The sequence below is a fragment of the Neolamprologus multifasciatus genome, chromosome 7 (genome assembly GCF_963576455.1).
Source record: "Neolamprologus multifasciatus chromosome 7, fNeoMul1.2, whole genome shotgun sequence".
Taxonomy (NCBI): Eukaryota; Metazoa; Chordata; class Actinopteri; order Cichliformes; family Cichlidae; genus Neolamprologus; species Neolamprologus multifasciatus.
Window position 1 is genome coordinate 19,333,677 of NC_140445.1, and position 22,110 is coordinate 19,355,786.

A 22,110-nucleotide genomic window follows, 5' to 3' on the forward strand; every position below is an offset into this window, starting at 1 on the left:
TTTATTATATTTTCTGTACTGTATCATGCTGCTGAGTGACTGCTGCTCGTCAAACACATTTCATTGCAATGTTGACCCTGTGCTAACTTGCATATGACAATAAAACTTAAAACTTGAAACTTGGTTTTAGTTCAGCTCCAGTAAAGAAGATTGAAAGGATACTGTAATTACTTTGTGTTTATATTTTTTCTGGGCTTTTCCCCTGTTTTAAAAAAGAAAAAAAGATACTTACAGTATATGAACAGATATGATTCAGGTTTTTTATATATTTATTGAACAGTTACTGAGATATTTATTGTTATTTTTACTATGCGTTATGTCGTGTTTACTTAAATTTGTGATTAAAACACAATATGAACTTCGATGGCTTTCTTAAGTGTGTATTTCTGACCATTTGCATGACATACAAATGTCCTGTTTGTGTTGTTAAGTTATGTCGGATTATAATATTATTTTATGCCATGTTAGACCCCTAATTAAAGATTGTGAATTACTATGTAGTTTTAGTTTGCATTATTCTCCTGAATTAGAAGAAGGTGATAACTACTACATTTGTTAAACTGATCTGCATTATATTAGACTGCTGATTTATTGTGAATGAATGATATTGTTTTATGATGCATTATACTGTGAGTTATAAGAAAATACTGTTCGCAGAAAGTCATCGCCTTATTTGTCTGAGTAGAAGAGAACAGAGCATACTGCCCCATCTCAGCAGGAGCAGATAAACAGGGAGCCAAGGTCGTAGCTTAGGCGCTGTGTGAGAGAAAGAATGTGAATGTTTAGGCTTTTATGATTAGGTGGGGGCCACTAGAGGTTATAAGAGTTTGATCAAGGCTCCACCATTTTGAGATCTGATGCTGTCTGCTGTATGGTGTCCATCTCCCACGCGTGTATTCATTAAATCATCGTTTGACTTGACCCGGCCGGACCAGTGTTGTTATTTTGGTTTTTCCTCTTGTATCCATCCCCAATATTTGAATCCGTAACAGTTACTTGACAATTAACTTGTCTTTGGAGAGTAAAGCTTGTTTCAGTACTCCACAGTGATATTTTTGTTAAACTGTATAGGCTTTATGTAGTATTGATCTACCACCATATGATATTATACACAGCAAATGCGACCTTTTCTCTAGATTTGGGAGTACATGCATAGAAACACCAGCCTATTAATTTTTTTTTTTTTAATGTACCGGGTCAAGAAGGCACGCCATCAAGGCACGTCTCCTCTCCCTCATCTTCATCCTGGCTCTTCTCTCCCGGATCTGTCTTCTCAGTTGCGCTGCTTCGGTTTGGCAGGCAATCACTTTTTGGCACAACACCGGCAACAACTGCGACAACCACCCGATCCATTTTTCCTTTTTTCTCTTTTCCTTTCCTTATCTTTTTACTGAGCAGATCAACCACTGATACCACAAAACTATTCCCGTGATTATTTCCCGCCGGTGGCTCTTTATAGAGGCGCACATCTTGCTATAGTGCAGGTAAAGTAGTTAATAAAAATATTTTTCATGTATTATTTTTTCAATAAAAACACAGAGAGTAACGTTTATATGTCATTTTATTTCATTCTTTATTGATAGTGGAGCAGCCGATCCAGCCTGGTGATGTTAGCCTGACCTGTGACATAATCAAGTACGCTGGTGTTCCAATTGTACAAATCGCGAGTCCGTACTCCCGTGCGTTCTCGGCGAGTCCGTACTCCCGTGCGTTCTCGGCGAGTACGTACTCCCGTGCGTTCTCGGCGAGTACGTACTCCCGTGCGTTCTCGGCGAGTCCGTACTCCCGTGCGTTCTCGGCGAGTACGTACTCCCGTGCGTTCTCGGCGAGTACGTACTCCCGTGCGTTCTCGGCGAGTACGTACTCGCGTACTTGAGAATTGAGAAAGGGCCAATATGTCATTTTTGTTTTAACAGGTTACTATGTAACTTTTTTTTTGGTCTGCCACATGCTTGTTTCATGAAGATGGTTCTTGCTTTGCGGGAATGTTCCACAGTTTTATAGCATTTTGATTGAATCGTGTGACTGTTGTGTAAGTTGGTTTTATTGATGATGGCTGCAAAATAAATTTCCCAAAAGATCCCCAATAATTACATGTAAAAAAAAAATACAGGAAATATTCTATGAATATACAACAATTGTTGTGTGAAATTAATTTCTTTTTTTGTAGATTTAACAGTTGTGAGTTTCCCAGCTGTGTGGTAACCCCAGCTGCCAGCGTTTTCCTGTAAAAACAGCACTTTTAAGAAGAAAAATAATGTTTTATTTCATGTATTTTGCGTTCATTTCATGCTAACTTGTAGCAACTTGTTTTTTGTTTTGTTTTTTAAAGAGGTGATATAGTGTAATCTCCACAACAGTAACTTCCATTATTTTCTTTATTGTGATGGTAATATCAGGGTTAGAAAATCTTTTCAGTAGGCTTATATCACTGGAAATATTGTGTATTAAATGAAACTATTACTGTTAATTTTAATGAAACACTTTTTTACGGTAATTCATATGTTGCATGTTGCAGTTTGGCTAGAAATGTTCTTTGTTCTTAACTATGAAGGATAAAGACCCGCTTTATCCATAATGTGAAAGCTTGTTGACTCTGCCTAAATATAGCAGAACATACTGTGATTTTTCACTCTCAGAGCAAATACACAGAGAATGAAAGGTCCTTTATACAATGCAGATGGCTGCAGCTGGACATGGGGTTTAGACAAGATTTATGGGGATCATTTGAAAAATGCCAATTTTTATTAAAATTCAGGGAACTGCTTTATTGCAATATCATCTGCAATATTTCTTAAAGAGAAAGCAGAGCGGGGAAGAGGAATATTCCTCAAAGGAAAATGATTTATTTGCATTCAGCAGCCATGTAATATATGATTATAGTTTGTTGCTAATTTACTACTCAAGAGTGAACATATTTATACAGTGCAAAACCTTTCACCCAATTAAGTAATATTGCATACGCTCTTGTATTATTGCCTGGGGATGAAAAATACGACTTTCTCCAAGAAGGTGCATCAGCAGTTAACAGAGAACAGCAATCTGCACGGTTTCTGAATAGTGTTTTCTTCTTATTCATGCAGGTGCTGTGCTGCAGCCTAAACATCTGTGATTAAAGAGAAGCAGATCGGAACTCTTTGCAGTCGGTACTTCAGAGTGGATATGCTGCCACTGGAGAGACAGAGTGGGAGAAAAAAACATGTTTTGTTTAATAAATGTCTCCCACTCTTATCTAACCTTGTCATTGAACTCCCCACCTACATTCACAATCCAACCACCTGTGTACTAATTAACAACATGCGTACATAGCATTGAACCTGAATTCTGTTGTTTTCATGTCAAATAATTGAAGCTTAACCTTAGAGCAGCTACACGTCTATTTACCGTACTTGTAATATTGTTATCATGTTACCTTCATTTACCACCGTCATTTATTCACATTCACACAGATGAAAATCACTAATCCAAATTTATCAGCTGCATTAGTAGCTAATTACAAATTGCACTTAAGTGATCTCTTGTTGTTATGCAAAATCTCAAACTCAAGCAGGGTTATCTGCGGAACAAAAGTAGAGCTTCAAATAAGGAAAGCCAAAGAGAAATAATGTGAATAAGAAGATCTCTGATTGAGAGTTTGTGCTGCAATCAATGAAAACAAGTCAAAATAAAGAAGTTCAAGTTGATGTTGCACTGTACATTCAGGCTATTGCTGCTCCTGGAGAAAGAAACCATGTTTTGTGCAATCTGTACTTTTTGGATTATAATACTCTTTTGCATCCATAACTGAGCTGCTCATCAATTCAATTCAATTCAATTCAATTTTATTTATATAGCGCCAAATCACAACAAAAGTCGCCTCAAGGCGCTTCATAGATACAGAGAAAAGCCCAACAATCATATGACCCCCTATGAGCAAGCACTTTGGCGACAGTGGGAAGGAAAAACTCCCTTTTAACAGGAAGAAACCTCCGGCAGAACCAGGCTCAGGGAGGGGCGGCCATCTGCTGCGACCGGTTGGGGTGAGAGAAGGAAGACAGGATAAAAGACATGCTGTGGAAGAGAGACAGAGATTAATAACAGATACGATTCAATACAGAGAGGTCTATTAACACATAGTGAGTGAGAAAGGTGACTGGAAAGGAAAAACTCAATGCATCATGGGAATCCCCCGGCAGCCTACATCTATTGCAGCATAACTAAGGGAGGATTCAGGGTCACCTGGTCCAGCCCTAACTATATGCTTTAGCAAAAAGGAAAGTTTTAAGCCTAATCTTAAAAGTAGAGATAGTGTCTGTCTCCCGAATCCAAACTGGAAGCTGGTTCCACAGAAGAGGGGCCTGAAAACTGAAGGCTGTCCCTCCCATTCTACTTTTAAATACTCTAGGAACAACAAGTAGGCCTGCAGAGCGGGAGCGAAGTGCTCTAATAGGGTAATATGGTACTACAAGGTCATTAAGATAAGATGGGGCCTGATTATTTAAGACCTTGTATGTGAGGAGCAGGATTTTGAATTCAATTCTGGATTTAACAGGAAGCCAATGAAGGGAAGCCAAAACAGGAGAAATATGCTCTCTCTTTCTAGTCCCTGTCAGTACTCTTGCTGCAGCATTTTGGATTAACTGAAGGCTTTTCAGTGAGTTTTTTGCCATGCCATTACAAACCCTAACGAGGCTTTGCAGATTTCCATTTCAGAAAGCATGAAGCACGTGAGCCTGCAGCTGCTGCGGCCATGGATACAGTAATGGAAAGAGGAACCGGCACTTCCAAGTTTTGACAGGTGACTCCAACAATAACAATAAATTATCACCGTAGTGCAGTAACCACTGTAACCAATGATTCATGTCTTAATGAAATTGGGTCTGAAAAAGACTTTTGCTTTTTTGTTTGCTTGTTTTTTAAATCGTATGCTATGAAGAGGCCACAAACATGATTTTAATAAACAGAATAATCTGCATTACAGGTCAGGCCAGCAGCGAGCAGAGACATGAATTCTGTTCAATCACTGGGAGGCTTACATTTTCAAATGTGTGTTATTTCATCCTTCTCTGGGTGGAATACTTACAATGAGCTGCCTCAAGGATTTTCTGGGAGTTATGGAGATATCTTGGGATACCCGCGGGGTGTTTCCACATATCATGGTTTAATTACCTCAAAAGAAACATTAAGATTATTGAATTTGTTTGCGAGACAAATTATTATATAAGGTTCAGTAACACAAATCATCAATTGATCTAATTTTTCTGTTGATTTAAATGGAAATATTTATCGGGGAAAAATACAATCCTGAATGCTGAAATGCCTTTTCTTATTTTTGTTTTTAATGATCATGTAATAGACACAGCTGGGTGCACTGTTGCCATTAGGGCCATTCTGCTAACAGCAGCTCTTTCGATTTGAAAGACTGAATAGTCTGGCTGCACTTTTTTGAGGAATGTTCATCCAATTATAGCCACAGACCCACACACCTCACACAAAGAGGTAAACAACACTCCCGCAGGGCAAAATCTTGTAGATTTGAACTACAGCTCAACAGCAGCTTGGGCATCATTATTTTGTCTTTGTTGTGAACAGACGCAGCACAATAGTGACTTTTGTTCAGGGGCTGGCAAAAATTCTGTGAAAACCGGAGCAGATTTTGCAAAGAACGCCTCCCTGTCAAGACGCTGGAGTTTAGATTCAGCTGATGTGATTATGTGACAGAAGAGTAAGTGATGCTGCAGAGCTCTGCCTCCCTCTGTTGGCTAGCCATTTAAAACAAGTTGTGTTGACAATGTGTTGGATTAACTGTGGAGCAATGATTAATGATTTAGTGCTTTGTCCAGGGAGAAAAACTATAAGAGAATGAACTGTTTCTTGTGTGTGTGTGTGTGTGTGTGTGTGTGTCCCTTTACATGCGTTCATGCAGAAAATGATCTCTGCAACACTTCTAGGTGTGCAGGCAAGTTTCAAAGCTCTCTGTCGAGCAGCATGCAGGAGATTTCGAATGCTCGGATTGAACTTTGATGAAGCGTTTTTTCCTAGAAACATTTCTGTTTATCCAGAATTTTGATTAAAGATTAGAGGAAAACGTAACCGATACATTGTGTTTGTATCCATTGATATTCACCAGACTTCCAATTAAGCTATAAAACCCTCCTCGGCCGTGCTTTCACTTGAGGATGCAAAGAAAGTCACGTTTCACATTCAACAGCTGGCAACCATGTTTTATTCAATACATATAGGAAATTGTCTTCTTTTCTTAGCATTCAAGCACAATTACTTACAGATAAGTGTCAGTAATCCAGTCAATATCTAACTAGACTAACTGGAATTACATTTGCACAATGCAGTTTCTTATTGACATGGATCACTAGAGGTGGAGGCTTGACAGCATACCCTGTTGTTTGACTGTGTTCAGATGGATTTTAACAGTTTATAGCCAATCTGCACGCCTAAAAACACCTTAAATGCACAGTAGGTTTGAATTGTACAACTATGAAATGTACTGTAATTGATTTTTTAAATTTACAAATAATCCACAAACGATGGATTCTGGTTCACATAGATAGACAGAAAGTTCCAACATTAACATGCAGCGATGTGGCTTTTCAGTATTTGTGTTTCAGATGGGGTTTTTTTTAAGTACTCCTGTGTGCACAGAGCAAAAACTATCCCACTGTCATTCTGCGGAGATGAAGGGATGACAGCATTTCTGAAAGCGCTGACATCTGCTGACAGATAGATGAGACAACAAGGAAGCACATCAATCTGAAACAAGAAACGCAGAGAAGGAAGTTATCTGTGCATGTATTTCTTTTCTTTTTTCTTTATTTAGCAGGTTTCAGTTGAGCTTGTTGTTGTTGTTTAGTTATCTCTGATTTGATTATATCCCCACACACCAATACGTGCATGGGCATAAGCATTTGGACACTTGCAGAGAGAGAGGGGAGCACAGGCCCCTTTAAAGATAGAGTATGCTCAGAGGGCTAAATGTTTTTCACGACCACGTTTGAAGATAAGACAAACAGGATACAGAGACTTGGCAATGTGCCAAAGTGAAGATTAGGACCTAATCTTCAGATGGTTGAATGTGAGAGTAGTGGAAAAAAGGATTTTCAAGAGTGTACTAAGCTTGGATCTCAAAACCCATTCAAACCAATACGATACCGATACTTGGATCTGAGTACTTGCCGATACAGGGTACAAAAACCGATACTTCTACCACAAACACACACAAATGCAATGAATTGGAAGACAGGTTTTATTTTATTCTCTGCCGATAAAAAATAAAATCTTAATAAAAATGACCACAAACAAACAAACAAACTCCTCATCAATACACTGCGCCGTTAAACTGAGGACTGACATCGCGCACACACTGCTTGTCTTTACCTCTTCAGAAAGTTTTGGCACCATTATCTCCCTGATGTATGGGCGGCTGGGAACTTCATATCGCGGCTCGAGTATGCTGAGAAGACGGTGCAATCCTATGTTTTCCACGACCGGCAGTGGCTGGTCATCCAGAGCGATAAAATGAGTCAGAGCCTCTGTTATTTTAACTGCCCGTGGATTTTTCGTTGCTTTTCCAAAACCTGAGTTAAAGTTGGCTGTTCTGGTCCACACTGCTAACATTTTGTTTAGCCTCCAGTTTCTCTTTTTTATCTGGAGCCGCCAGTCTCACTCTCCTAACCCTGTGCGGTATGTCCCCCCTAGTAGCTAATCTAAAAAATTACAACAGAAATGACCAGCCACCCTCTGATTAATGAAATAAGTTGGTATCGGTTCATGGTATCGGTTAACTTTTACGAGTATGAGTACACACACATTTTACAGTATCTGTATTGGTGCATACATGTCAAGTATGTAATTTATTGCTGTTCCTAAAAAGTACCTGTTGTTTAAAAAAAATGGCATTAGTCTATATTTATTAATACTAGTAATAGCTTATAATATATGCATAAGTAATATATATTAAAATTGTTGCTTTTATATTAGCTCTTCAAATCTACAATTGCAATTACTTATAATTCCTGTTTAGCTCTAAAAATAACAAACAAAACAAGTCTATTTCACTGGATTTGAAGTTCCTGTTTGATGTCGCTTCAAACTTAAAACCTATTCTTAGTCTATATTTTAGCTCAACAGCAGAAATCAGGGATCTGTGAGTTTGAGCATGGCGCATGACAAAAGTCGATAAAGGCAAGGATCTTTATTCGTTGCACAAACACACAAATGCAATTACTGCCGCGTGATGGTTACTGTCAACACGGACTTTGCACCGAGGAAGACTGAAAGGAGAGGGAGAGCATGTGCAATAAATCTAATAATAGCCAGCAGATGAGTCTATAGGAATGCATTTATCTTATATGTTTAAAATGCTACGTACTTAGTCATTTTCAAGTAAGACCTCCTTATAAGGCCTAGATTGTGAAAACGTTGGTCACTTAGTGTCAATTTAAGCGGCCAGCACATAAACAAGTGTTGGAGAAGAAAACAAAAGCCAAAAAAAAGCAAAAACTACTATTTTAGTGTTTGCGTGTCCGATGAGAGTTGGAATTTTGTGCTAATTTACTGTAACATGATGTCAGAAGTACTGGAAACTGGAGGTTAGATTTAGAAATGTATTGTTTACCAGCTCTGTTTGTGGCCTGAATTAATGGTATGAAGGGCCATCGAGGGTTTTCTGACATTTGCAATGATTTATGATTCCATTAGTTTTGTTTTACAAAATAATCATATGTGCACAAAACAATAGGTTCAGAGTTGGCTTACCTGCATGTTACGGCAGCAATATTTTTTTTCCTTGCTGCCATAAAAGAGATCGGATGCCAAGACAATTCCAGGATGTCGGTGAGTCTCTGGTTTTCTCTCTGTTTAGATTTTTGTTTGAGTGAGAGGGAGACACATCAACAAATACTAGCACGAGAGAAGGAAACCAAGGATGGACTAGTCGCGGCTCTATGTGACTTCCAGATAATTCTTCCAAAGGTCACTCTGGTTATTTGATCAGAGCTATAAACAACTTATTTATCAGTAAAGTTGTGGCCCAGTATTAACTATGTGCATTATTTGCTAATTATGTTATCTCTTTTTTAGCACTTTATGGCTGTAGTTTGTAAAATGTTTGGGGGAAATCTTGAAGAGACAGACACAAGAAGCATTTACAAAATGTAATGCTCAGAGCACAAACTCAACTGTCATTCAGCGTTTTCTGTTTAACGGATACAGGTGTGCACATAGCAATAAAAAGGTCCTGAAAGCACAGTGAGCAGCAAAGAAAGCTAATGATTAACATGTATAAATAAAGGGTCACTGTACTGAAATAACACCTGTACTTACTTAAAAAAAATAAGACAGAACCTGACATTTTGCAGGCACATCTAGCTTCAGCCATCCACAGCGAAAAACATGAACGTTAATTTAAATGTAAAATTTGTCATAAACATAGGAAATGCACTGTAACTGACAGAAGAAAAGTCACCTTTGGCTACAGCTGTGTATTAAGAAATACAGCTCACACACTGAGTAAGTTGTGTCCTGCTGTGTAAAAATGAATTCACAGTGTGGTGGTATTTTAAAAAAGTGAAATAATACACATTTTTATTAATACTGCTAATATTCCTCTAGCAGAGGAGCTTCTGTCTGTGTACAGTTCTGTAGACCTTCTAACCTGCATCTATGACTTGAGGCTGAATCAGTAATGTCTTTATCAAATGATGAATTTTTACTTTATCTTAAGAAACTGTTCCTGATGCCAATTCATAGAGTTGCCCGCTGTACCATAAAAATTTACTTTAACTTAGTAATTAAAAAAAATAATAATTAAAAGCTGATAAAATGTATAACATTGCTATTCACAAGAAACTGCTGTGGTAAAATACTGCCTGATTCAGTACATATTTTTGCCTTTTAGAGAAGAAACAAATACATATACTTTTACGTGAATATTACATATTTTGCACAGAACTCTGTTCCTGTTAAGTAAATGCGCATATCTATTGTTTTCATTTGTTTCATCATCTTTGAAGAAATCCCCTGTCTACGACCTTGGCGAAGAGCACAGGATATGTGTCCCCATCAGTCATGCAACCATATGTTTGTAAGCACTGCCTGGACAACAACTCTCTAAAATAGACTTTTCCATTGAGACATTGTGTTCACTCATTTGGCCTTATTTGGCGGCTTCCACATATAGGCATGTATCAACATCCACAGATTTGTGATAGTTTTATTGCACTGCATTTAATGGCATTTGTGCTTGTGTTGTTTTTGTGTTGTTCTTTATGATGTTATATTAAAAAAAACACTCATACTGTGTGTGCTTTCTGAACTAGTACCTGGCAATAAAATTTGTTTTTATAATAACAAACTTGCTGTTTAAGGTGTGTGTGTGTGTGTGTGTGTGTGTGTGTGTGTGTGTGTGTGTGTTAGACAACCTGCACTTTACAGAGAACATGCTAACTTTATTGCTCCTATGATTGCTATTATGTAAGCCGATGGCAGTTCAGATAAAAATCTAGTTATTTTAAGCTGTGAAAAAAAAACAATTGGTAATAAATCATACAAAGAACATGCTGCAACACACGTTTAATTGGAAATGCAGACAGAATGTAACAATGGTGCCAGCTATTTTGGGGTTCCTCTGTATCATCTCAGCCAAATTGAGGGAAAGGTCATCTGGAGAAAATATCAGTAACTAAATGCAAAGTGATAAATTCAGAAACAAAATACAACATGTGTCAGTGAATGTCATTATTTTTAAAGGGAAAACCCCCCAACCTTAAATCTCATTTAAAAATGTAACAGGGTATTGCATCAACCTGTTACTCCTTTGTTTGTGTTGGGTGGGGCGTTCTATAGTCCTACGATATTTCCTGCTCTGTATCCTCAAACTGCGCGGAAAAACATTGGGAAATGAGATAAACACGCATGCTATGTCCAAGGACACGATACATCCTGTGCAGTGGACGGTAAGGATCTCAAAGTTGAACGGAGGTGATGCTTGGAAAATTCCTTCGGTTCACTGGAAAAAAAGGAAAAAAATTCAAATTATAAAGATGTGAGGCACACGTGATGGGCCACGAGTTAATTTTTCCAAAAAAATATGAGGTTCATAAAGTTACCTTTCATATATATATATATATATATATATATATATATATATTTTTTTTTTTTTTTTTTTTTTTTTTAAATCTAAATGGTTCACTGTTAATTTTTTTGGTCAGTACATCTTGACAGGTTCTTTGTTATGTGTTGACTGCGTGCAGGCAGGAGAAGGACCCAAAGTGCAGACTCCGGAGACAGAAAGTAACTCAAAACAGTTTTAATTTTAAACTCAAATGTAACATAACTGAAAATAACAAAATAGACTTACACCAGAGGACTGAGGAAAAACACACAGCTAAATAAACGGTAGATCGCGACAATGACAAACTGAAACACAGGGCTTAAATACATAGAGGGAGCAATCAGGGAATGGACAACAGGAGGGAAACACAGCTGGGGCAAATCAGAACTGACGAGACAAGGAAGCGTAAACTGAACACACTGAGATAAGACAGAAACCTTCAAAGTAAAACAGGAAACACAAAACACAGACTGAACAAAAGACACAGACTCACATGCAGGCACTACAACAGAGGGAACAGAGATGTGGGACCAGGGCAGACACAGACTGGACACGGGGATACAGCAGACAGGGGAGACAGCAACCAAGGATTACACAAAGACAAACCATAAGACATGACTCACGAAAACCCAAAGACTAGAAATGATAAATAATATAAACTCAAAAACCCTGGTTCAACGACCCAGGCATCCTAACAGTATCCCCCCCTAAAGGGCTGGCTCCCAGACAGCCCAACCCGAAACACCAAAACAAAAAACAACCCAACCAGGGCGGGCGGCGGGGGAACAGGACGGAGGGACCGAAACAAACACACGGAGCCAGTGACAAAAAATACAGGGAGCAAAAGCCCAAAACAACAGCACCGCGGCCCAGCAACAGCCCAAAAGAAAACAGACAAAAAGCCCATGAAAGGCGCCGAGGCCCAGGCAACAGTCCCGAAAAAGTTCAGGAGGCCGGCCCGGAGGCTGACGGCACAACAGTCCAAACCCGGGTAGTTCAGGGGGGCGGCCCGGAGGCAGGCGGCCCAAAAGCCAAGAGGACAGTTCAGGGGGCCGGCCGGGCGGGAGGCACCGGCGGCGACCGAGCAGGTCAGGAGGCCGTCCGTGACGGCAATGACGTCCAGTCATCGGCCCGGAAAGTGGCCGAGCAGGCCGGACAGGACGGGCAGGACGGGCAAGACGAGCAGGCCGGACAGGATGAGCAGGCCGGACAGGACGGGCAGGACGAGCAGGCCGGACAGGACGGGCAGGACGAGCAGGCCGGACAGGACGAGCAGGCCGGACAGGACGGGCAGGACGAGCAGGCCGGACAGGACGGGCAGGACGAGCAGGCAGGACGGGCAGGACGGGCAGGACAGGCAGGACGGGCAGGCTGGGCAGGCCGGGCAGGACGTGCAGGACGTGCAGGCCGGGCAGGCCGGGCAGGACGTGCAGGACGAGCAGGACGTGCAGGCCCAGACGGCATGAGGACCTCAGGCGCAGACGAAGCTAGACAGAGCGAGGCAGGACCAGGCGACGCCGATGGCGAAGACTCGGAGGCCGGACCAGGCGAGGGCGAAGACTCGGAGGCCGGACCAGGCGAGGGCGAGGGCGAAGACACGGAGGCCGGACTAGGCGAGGGCGAAGACTCGGAAGCCGGACCAGGCGAGGGCGAAGCTGCAGGGAACGGCGTGGGAGCCGCAGGTGGTGGCGCTGCAGGCGACGCAGGTCGCTGGACGGGCCCCTCGGACCCTCCAGCGGAGGCAGGAGGCTGGACGGGCCCCTCGGACCCTCCAGCGGAGGCAGGAGGCTGGACGGGCCCCTCGGACCCTCCAGCGGGAACAGGAGGCTGGACGGGCCCCTCGGACCCTCCAGCGGGAACAGGAGGCTGGACGGGCCCCTCGGACCCTCCAGCGGGAACAGGAGGCTGGACGGGCCCCTCGGACCCTCCAGCGGGAACAGGCAGCTGAAGCGGTCCCTCTGACCCTCCAGCGGAGGCAGGAGACTGGACGGGCCCTTCGGACCCTCCAGCGGGAACAGGCAGCGGAAGCAGTCCCTCGGACCCTCCAGCGGGAACAGGCGGCTGGACGGGCCCCTCGGACCCTCCAGCGGGAAGAGGCGGCTGAAGCGGTCCCTCGGACCCTCCAGCAGGAACAGGAGGCTGGACGGGCCCCTCGGACCCTCCAGCGGGAACAGGCAGCTGAAGCGGTCCCTCGGACCCTCCAGCGGAGGCAGGAGACTGGACGGGCCCTTCGGACCCTCCAGCGGGAAGAGGCGGCTGAAGCGGTCCCTCGGACCCTCCAGCGGGAACAGGCGGCTGGACGGGCCCCTCGGACCCTCCAGCGGGAACAGGCGGCTGGACGGGCCCCTCGGACCCTCCAGCGGGAACAGGCAGCTGAAGCGGTCCCTCGGACCCTCCAGCGGAGGCAGGAGACTGGACGGGCCCTTCGGACCCTCCAGCGGGAACAGGCAGCGGAAGCAGTCCCTCGGACCCTCCAGCGGGAACAGGCGGCTGGACGGGCCCCTCGGACCCTCCAGCGGAGGCAGGCGGCTGAAGCAGTCCCTCGGACCCTCCAGCGGGAACAGGCGGCTGGACGGGCCCCTCGGACCCTCCAGCGGGAACAGGCAGCGGAAGCAGTCCCTCGGACCCTCCAGCGGGAACAGGCGGCTGAAGCGGTCCCTCGGACCCTCCAGCAGAGGCAGGCGGCTGAAGCGGTCCCTCGGACCCTCCAGCGGAGGCAGGCGGCTGGACTGGTCCCTCGGACCCTCCAGCGGAGACAGAAAGCTGAACGGGCCACTCAGCCCCTCCAGTGGAGACTGAAGACGGCTGGAGCGATTCTCCAGAACCCCCAGCGGGACCAACAGATGAAGGCCGGACGGGCCCCTCGGACCCTCCAGCAGGACCAGGTTGCAGAACAGATGAAGTGGGTGTGATGTCAGAATGTCCAGAGTCAGAATGCTCAAATGGAGCATACAATAAACAGTCACCGTCACCCCCGAGAGGAGTTTGCTCAACTGTCCTGGAGTGGCGGCGGCCTGAACGCCGTTTCCTTCGGGATGAGGAAACAGGAACTGGTGGAGAAAAGGAGACCTCCTCCTCATCCTCTGACCACATAGCCGCCAGGAAAAAGGCAGGCGAACGAGGACCCGGCTGGCGTGGGGAGGGAGAGGAAGTCCGTGGCAGTGTTGAGACAGGTGGAGAGTGTGTGTTGTCCTGGGGCAGCGGTTGGGAAGATGTAGTGAGTGAGAGAGCAAGCTCACCAGCCTTGACTTGCTCTCTCCAGGCAGTAATGGTGCCATCCAACTGAGTGTCCTTAGCAAACTGAGAGAGCTGAGGGTTATGACGAATGATGGCATCTACTGCACTTAGCCCAACTGCCATAGTCCGTAAATCCTGCGACTGGGCAATGCGGTCGAGCAGACTCACCATCCGCATCATCTCGCCGTCGAACTCCGAGGAAAAAGAGTCTGCGGGGTCCATGTTATGGTCGCGATCTTCTGTTATGTGTTGACTGCGTGCAGGCAGGAGAAGGACCCAAAGTGCAGACTCCGGAGACAGAAAGTAACTCAAAACAGTTTTAATTTTAAACTCAAATGTAACATAACTGAAAATAACAAAATAGACTTACACCAGAGGACTGAGGAAAAACACACAGCTAAATAAACGGTAGATCGCGACAATGACAAACTGAAACACAGGGCTTAAATACATAGAGGGAGCAATCAGGGAATGGACAACAGGAGGGAAACACAGCTGGGGCAAATCAGAACTGACGAGACAAGGAAGCGTAAACTGAACACACTGAGATAAGACAGAAACCTTCAAAGTAAAACAGGAAACACAAAACACAGACTGAACAAAAGACACAGACTCACATGCAGGCACTACAACAGAGGGAACAGAGATGTGGGACCAGGGCAGACACAGACTGGACACGGGGATACAGCAGACAGGGGAGACAGCAACCAAGGATTACACAAAGACAAACCATAAGACATGACTCACGAAAACCCAAAGACTAGAAATGATAAATAATATAAACTCAAAAACCCTGGTTCAACGACCCAGGCATCCTAACATTCTTGGATAGTAAACTCAAACTACTTGTATGCCAAGATAAACAATGTTAAAATAAACTCTGGATCACTTCACTGACAAAACCTTATTCAGAAAGTGTTGCCTTGAACATATTTTCCTTGAGAAAGTGTCACTGTGTTGGAGTTCTGCCTTAATCAGTACAGGAAGAGCAAGGCCACCAAGTTTTTCTTTCCCCCCAAGACAGACAAAAAATTGATTTCAGATGTTTTGACTGTCCCGTTTGAGATCTTTTCCCAAAGTCGGAACACAATGAGAAGTGACAGCGATGATGTGTGAAAGAGAGAAGGTGCCTTCAGCGGAAAAGGAATTGGAAGAATGAGCATGTTTTATTCATTGTAGCCGTGCCACCAAACATACAGGCTTAATCATCCAGAGTACACGGATTGTTTTTCAAACCAATGCAATTTAGATTTTACTCTGGCCTGTTTGATGAGGCTGAGTTGTAGTCATAAGAAAATTAAATAACAGCAGGGACTTTGTGGCAATATTGTTTCCTGTAATCGTGCCATAGCCAAGATGTAAATGCATATGATATGCTTTTGGCAGGTTTACATGGCAGCAAGACCTGCAATTGCGCATTTGTGATGACTGGCAAAGACTCTTTCACATCTTTGTGGAAGACTTTTCGCCCATTCCTCTTTGCAGAAACATTTTAATTCAGCCACACCGGAGGGTTTCGGAGGTTGAACGGCCTGTTAAAGGTCCTGCCAAAGCATCTCAATCAGATTTAAGCCTGGACTTTGGTTAGATCACTCCAAAACCCTAACTTTTATTATTTTAGCCATTCAGAGGTAGACTTACTGGTGTGTTTCAGATCAGTTATTTTCCACACAGATCAAGGTAGGTTTGGCTAGGCTAAAGCAACATTTAAAAAAAAAAACAAAAAAAAACAGTTACTGCCAGTGCTACTCTTCAGCCCAGCAGACACACCTATGGTATTCATTTGTAAATCCAACGTCACTCGTTCTAAAGTTATTGAGAAGTAACATTTGAACTTTGCAGAAACATAAGCAGTAAAAGAACGCTGTGTTAACATCTAAGCTAAAGCACAGCCTGCAATATAACAGTTGTTAGTAATAAAGTCATCAGCAACAAGAAACTCATTACCTCCCCTGACTCACCTTAACATGTAATTGTAATGACTGTATTTTCTGAGAACACGATGGATGCATCGGCATAGCACCTTGATGTTCAGCAGTCCTGTGGGCTTAAATTAACAGGTTTGAGTGCTGTGAGAACGTCAACAAATCTGAGCACACAGCTGGACCTTGAAGTGAAACAATACAAATTCTGGATCAAAGGGAGGGGGGGGGGGGGGGCAGCCATGGCAACTATTTACTGTTGCTTACATCTGTGTATGATTAAACAGAATTATAAATGACAATTGCAGTGGGAATGAGTGAAGTCATGTGGGGATCCACAGGTAGGGTCAACAACTTTGCACATTGTCACTGTAAAATAATTAAAATAAAAAAATAAAAAATCATGTTAGAGAGCCCAGAGTTCCCTCCTATGGAAAACAGTTGGATATGTGTGCAAAAAAACAACAACATTTTCACAGCACTGTACAAGAGCGCAATATAAATTGCAATAAAGAGCTAAAATATTGTTGCACAACTCAACTACTATGAGTAAATGAAACCACTACATACTTACATAGTTAAAGTAATGCAAAATAGACTGAGATGCAATAGACTGCATGTTTTTGTTAAACAACACAATCAGGAGTTCGAAGGCCAACAGGGAATCCAATTGAAATCAAAGCTTAAAAAGAAATGGTCATGTTCTTTCTTTTAAACAACCAGTCATCAGACCAGAGGACCTGGGGTGCCTCAAGGGTATAAGATGACATCTGTCTATTCAAAGCCCTCAGTCATAAATCATAGCTGCTTTTTTGAGATTGTACAATATAATAAGGTGTACTCCTACTTCTCTTAGTAAGAAGGCCTGATATAATTATCAAAACATTATCACAGAGTCTCTGATCCCCCTCACTAACGAGAGCTCTTTAGAGTTGGATATCTCTAAGATCAAAGAGCTGTGCAATGGGAGAGCTGACATCTGGTGCTGCTACCCACCCACTTTTTCAGCTGCTGGGAAAAGGGGGAAAGGTCAGGTTGAGAAGCAGGTGGGAGGAACCGCAGATATCTGGGCACCGGAGTAGAAAGAAATACAGATGTTTGAGCTCTTCTGAGCACACAGACTCTGTGTAGCTAAAGTGGCTTTTGTTCATAAGAGCATGTTAATACAAGAACTAAAAGTCAAACACAATTGAGATGGCTTAACAACTAAATGCTACTCAAGGCCACATTTCCTGCCTTCCAGAAATCCCATTCCTATAAAAACTAAATTGCCTTTGCTAATTATACTGTGCTGCTATTGTGATCAGAGGCAGCACTTTATTTTGAATGAATAGCAGGGTTTACATTTCAAAACAAAATATCAAGAAAACTGCACGACTACAGGCCATCACAAGCTACAGTACACCTAGTAGTGGTTCCAAGGCTGGGTAAAGGGTTGGGCTGCATCAAGAAGGGCATGCGGTGTAAAATCTGTACCAAGTCAAAACACAGATGGATCCATCTGTTATGGCAACCCCATGGGAATTGAGGGAGAAGCTATGCATGTCAGAGGAGGTGGACGGTGTGCCTACAGAGCACTCAATTTTCACATGAACTTTTTAAAAAAATGTTGGCTTCTACAACAAAAAAAGGGGGGTCGCAATCAGTGATGGGAATAATGGGAATAACGGCAATAACGACGGCCCGCTTGCATGTTCTACAAAAAAAATGTGCTTTGGTGGGTATCTGACGGACAAACACCAAACCAGTTCCACATCACTGAAGTGGCACCATTTTTGCAAACCTATTCTGGTTCATCCGTTTCACTCAACGATCCGCTTTCTCCCTTCTCATTCTCCGTTACCGCCATGCTTTTTTGGCCATGTGCGTATGAAAACAAAGGCACTGCGCGTGCGCCTTTTACCCATATTCTATCGCGATATTTCATTTTCTTATCGTTGCCTAACATTGTACCGGTATTACCGTGAATGGTATGATATGGTCCAGCCCTAGTGTTGTGGATAGTTTCGTGTTGTGTGTCAGAACAATGAGGTAACTGCTGTCTCCAGGTAGAAAACATGAGTGATACACCTGCTGCTGTCAGACCTGCAGGCTGTGATGTTCTCCTTTATAGTGGACAGAAATTTTTGGAGTGGCACAAATATTTTGTGTGGCATCTTATTGATGCAGAACAGCTGACTGTTCTGTAAATAGAAATGGTTATTTAAAAAAGGTGTAAAAGGTAAATGGCTGCAAACAACTTTGTTGTTTGCAAAGCTTGTGCATAGGATTTTCAAATTGACAATTTATATTTGCATTTAAAGTTATGAAATATGATTCATTAAACATGTTTGTGGTTGTTACAGTAAAAATATAACTTTTTTGTCTGATTTAAGATCAATTGTGGTAATACAGTATGTCAGAATGAAAACATAACTGTAAATTCAGACATATGAGGTTGTGCTGAAAAGAATGATACCAAACAAGGCAAAGTAAATAGTTTTAAAAGGTGAAATGTGGAGGTTTAATCAAAAGTAGTTAAAAATGGCCAATTATACCCTGGATCCCAGAAGGTTAAACTTTTTTTTTTTTTTAAAGTAACGCAATAGTTACTTTTCAAGTAATTAATTACTTTTAGAATCTTGTAACTCAGTTACTAACTCAGTTGTTTTTTGAAGAAGTAACTAGTAACTATAATTAATTACTTTTGCAAAGTAACTTGCCCAACACTGGTTGTGATTGAAAATGTAAATGAAAGTGATATGCAATTAATTTGAATTTATAAAATGTATTAATTTAATATGTTCATTTATTAAAATCATATATATTCATTGAAAATAGTAAAAAGATTCTCATTTCCTTTAATTGATATGTGATCTTTTTTAAACCCTTAAAAATATAAATCTTTTTAAAAAGTTTTGAATTCCTTTCGGAAAAGTAAATAACTTCTCGCAGGGTTTTAGCTATGAGGCTGAGCTTTTACACAATGGACAGCTTCTGTAAAGCTTCATGATTAGCGAGCTATGATTGCATTAGTACTATAACCCACACATCCAGCTGCGGCTGTTTCAGAGAGAAAGAATCTGCTTCTTGCATCAGATGATAACAGCTAATTAAATGAATGACTAACAAAGAAATTTGCTTGTTTGAGTGGAAGGGATGTTTCTACATTCCTCCAGCCTCTCGCTGTATACATATAGGAAACATGCTGCTTTTTTCATACATTTCTGTTGTTGTTTTTTTAACGTCTCCCAGAAGAGACAAGTAAAGAAAGGCTCAAGCAAAAGTAATTGTTTTCACACTTCCTAAATGCCAATGTGACTAATAAACCGTTAAGTTTCTTCAAACATTGACATGTTTATGTAACTACTGTCTAATAAACTTGACATTGTCTTCCTGTTGTTGTTAAACTGTAAATCTATATATCCTGTTATGTCTGTCAATGTTTCTATGTACAGTGGCATTTCAAAAGGGGAAGCATGCTATCACAGCTGAGGGTTCTGCTGATGCGTTTTCCTGTTATGTGTAACATGCTTGATGTTTAAACATAGCTGGTTCTAAGACTTTCCTCACGTTGTAGCCTATACAATGAAAACCACAGGAGGCCAATATAAGACAATGGATATATTTCCTAATGCCTATTTATAAAATTAGGCCAACACATGAAAAGGGCTCTGGATTTGTATTCTTCAATAGGGTTCTCATTTGAAGTTGTATGTATATTATGACTGTGTTTGCATTTGGACCTGTTTTCCAGGCATGTTATTTGCATTCTCAAAGCGCTTATTCCTGAATGACAACACACCCTGTGGATTTAAAAAGTTGCAGACGAATAATGGATAATGGCAAAGGCATGTGCCTTTCAAGGCTAAGCAAAGTGTCTCAGTACAAAAGCAAGATAGTAAGACTGCTGATTTACATCTGTGAGAGAGAAAACCAGAGCGATGGAAAGGTCTGCAAGAGTCTGTGATAATGAGTTTTCACATTAAAGACATGAGAAGAAGAAGCCATCAGTCAATGTGATCCAGACCAATTCGGTCACCTTCTTTGGTCAAAGCCCATTTAAAATGCAGTGAGGCTAAGTGGAAAACTGTTCTGTGGTCAGACAAATCAGTTTGAATTCTTTGTGGAAAGCACAGATCTTGCAATTTCCAGCATCCTCAGCAGAGAAATCCAGACATCCCTCTTCACAGCCACCTCTTCTAGCTTATTCAGGGAAACACCGAGGTGTTCACAGGCCAGCCAAAAAATATAATCTCTCCAGCTTGTCCTGGATCTACCACAAAGCCTCCTCCTGTGTGGACATGCTCAGAACACCCCACCCAGGAGGTGCCCAGAAAGCATCCTAGACAGATGCCCGATCCACCTCAACTTGCTCCTTTTGATATGGAGGAGTAGCAGCTGCCCTTCTCAAACAGTATTGAATGGTACAAGCGCTTTTTAATAATAATGCATCAAGTGATAATATGAAAATAGTTCACAAGGGCAAAAGCAAATTTCAGCTTATAGATTAACTAAATACAACTTTATTGTTTAAACTGCCAGGCACAGTTTTCAGTATAAAAAAAATATTTCTCATTTCATAATGTGGGAGATCCAGTAAAAGAAAAATTGCACAGCAACAAAACTTTTAACATTTACGTTACACCATACTAAATTACACTTACTAAGATGTCTGCAACTTTAATTTCTAGTTATTACAAATTCAAGAAACTGCTTTTGTAAATCAATAAACACACAATAAACACGAGACTTCAGCTTAACCGCCCCACCACACACAACAAAACCTCAAGATGATTCGCCCAGAGTGAGCCTGAAAGTGCAGACATGTGCTTGAGAATTTGGCTTCCTCTTTAAAGTAAATGCAACTAAAGTGCAGTAATACTTAAAAAGCCACACCTACATTAAGACTGTAATACTGAGAAGGATGACTGCTCTCTAATATAACTTGAATTCAGAAGCTTCCTCTGGCACAAAAAATGCATCACATATAAAGTGGTAGGTTAGATCAGTGGAAGTATTTCCATTTCCCTCAAATGAGCAACTTCAAAGGCTTTTGTTGTTGTCTACACCCTCTATATGATGTATTTGAACTTCTACACTCAGGGAGGAGATTTGGTATAGTTCCATTTTCCATTTTAAAGGTCTCAGCATGTGGCCCAGGTGAAGTCATTCAGTGAAGTGGAAGCCTCCTTCCAATATCATCAGAATGGGCACAGCATATTTTCATGGGTTTTTATCTTTAATAAACCAAATGTGGATGTTCTCATAAAACTGTTATTTACACTCTGATTTACAGTTGATGGAAGTTTTCAAATCTCACAGAGAGAGATATACAGTAATCACTGTGTTTCCTCCAGTATCTCTCACCCATAGAGCAACTAAAACAAACATCTGACTTCACATCCAAAATCCATAACCCGAGGTCCCCAGAGAAGAGCTGTTGCTGAGAAAAAGTCGTATTTATATGAATTAATGATAATTTTAGGGTGCTTCAACACGTCTACTCTGTCCTGTACCTTAGTATATTTGGGGCCAAAGTCTACTGCATTTTTATGAGTGTGAACTTGGAGCACTGTTGCAAAGCAGAGTATAACAATGCAGACCTGCATAAAAGCTAATAACTGGTGTGGTTAATATCAAATGTGAAATGTACTCTAGTTCTTCAAATGCTGACTGGTTGGACAAAAAACTTTCAAAATCACCAAGAAATGGGGAAAGAAACATCCAAGTGTGTTGAGTGTCACGCTGTGAGGAAATAACTATGCTGCAAAAAGCTTTAGCAATCAGATTAATGTGTCTGTAAAGTGTGTCTAATGCAGTGGTGCTGCTGTGGCCCACATCAGAAGCAAAAAAAAGATAAAA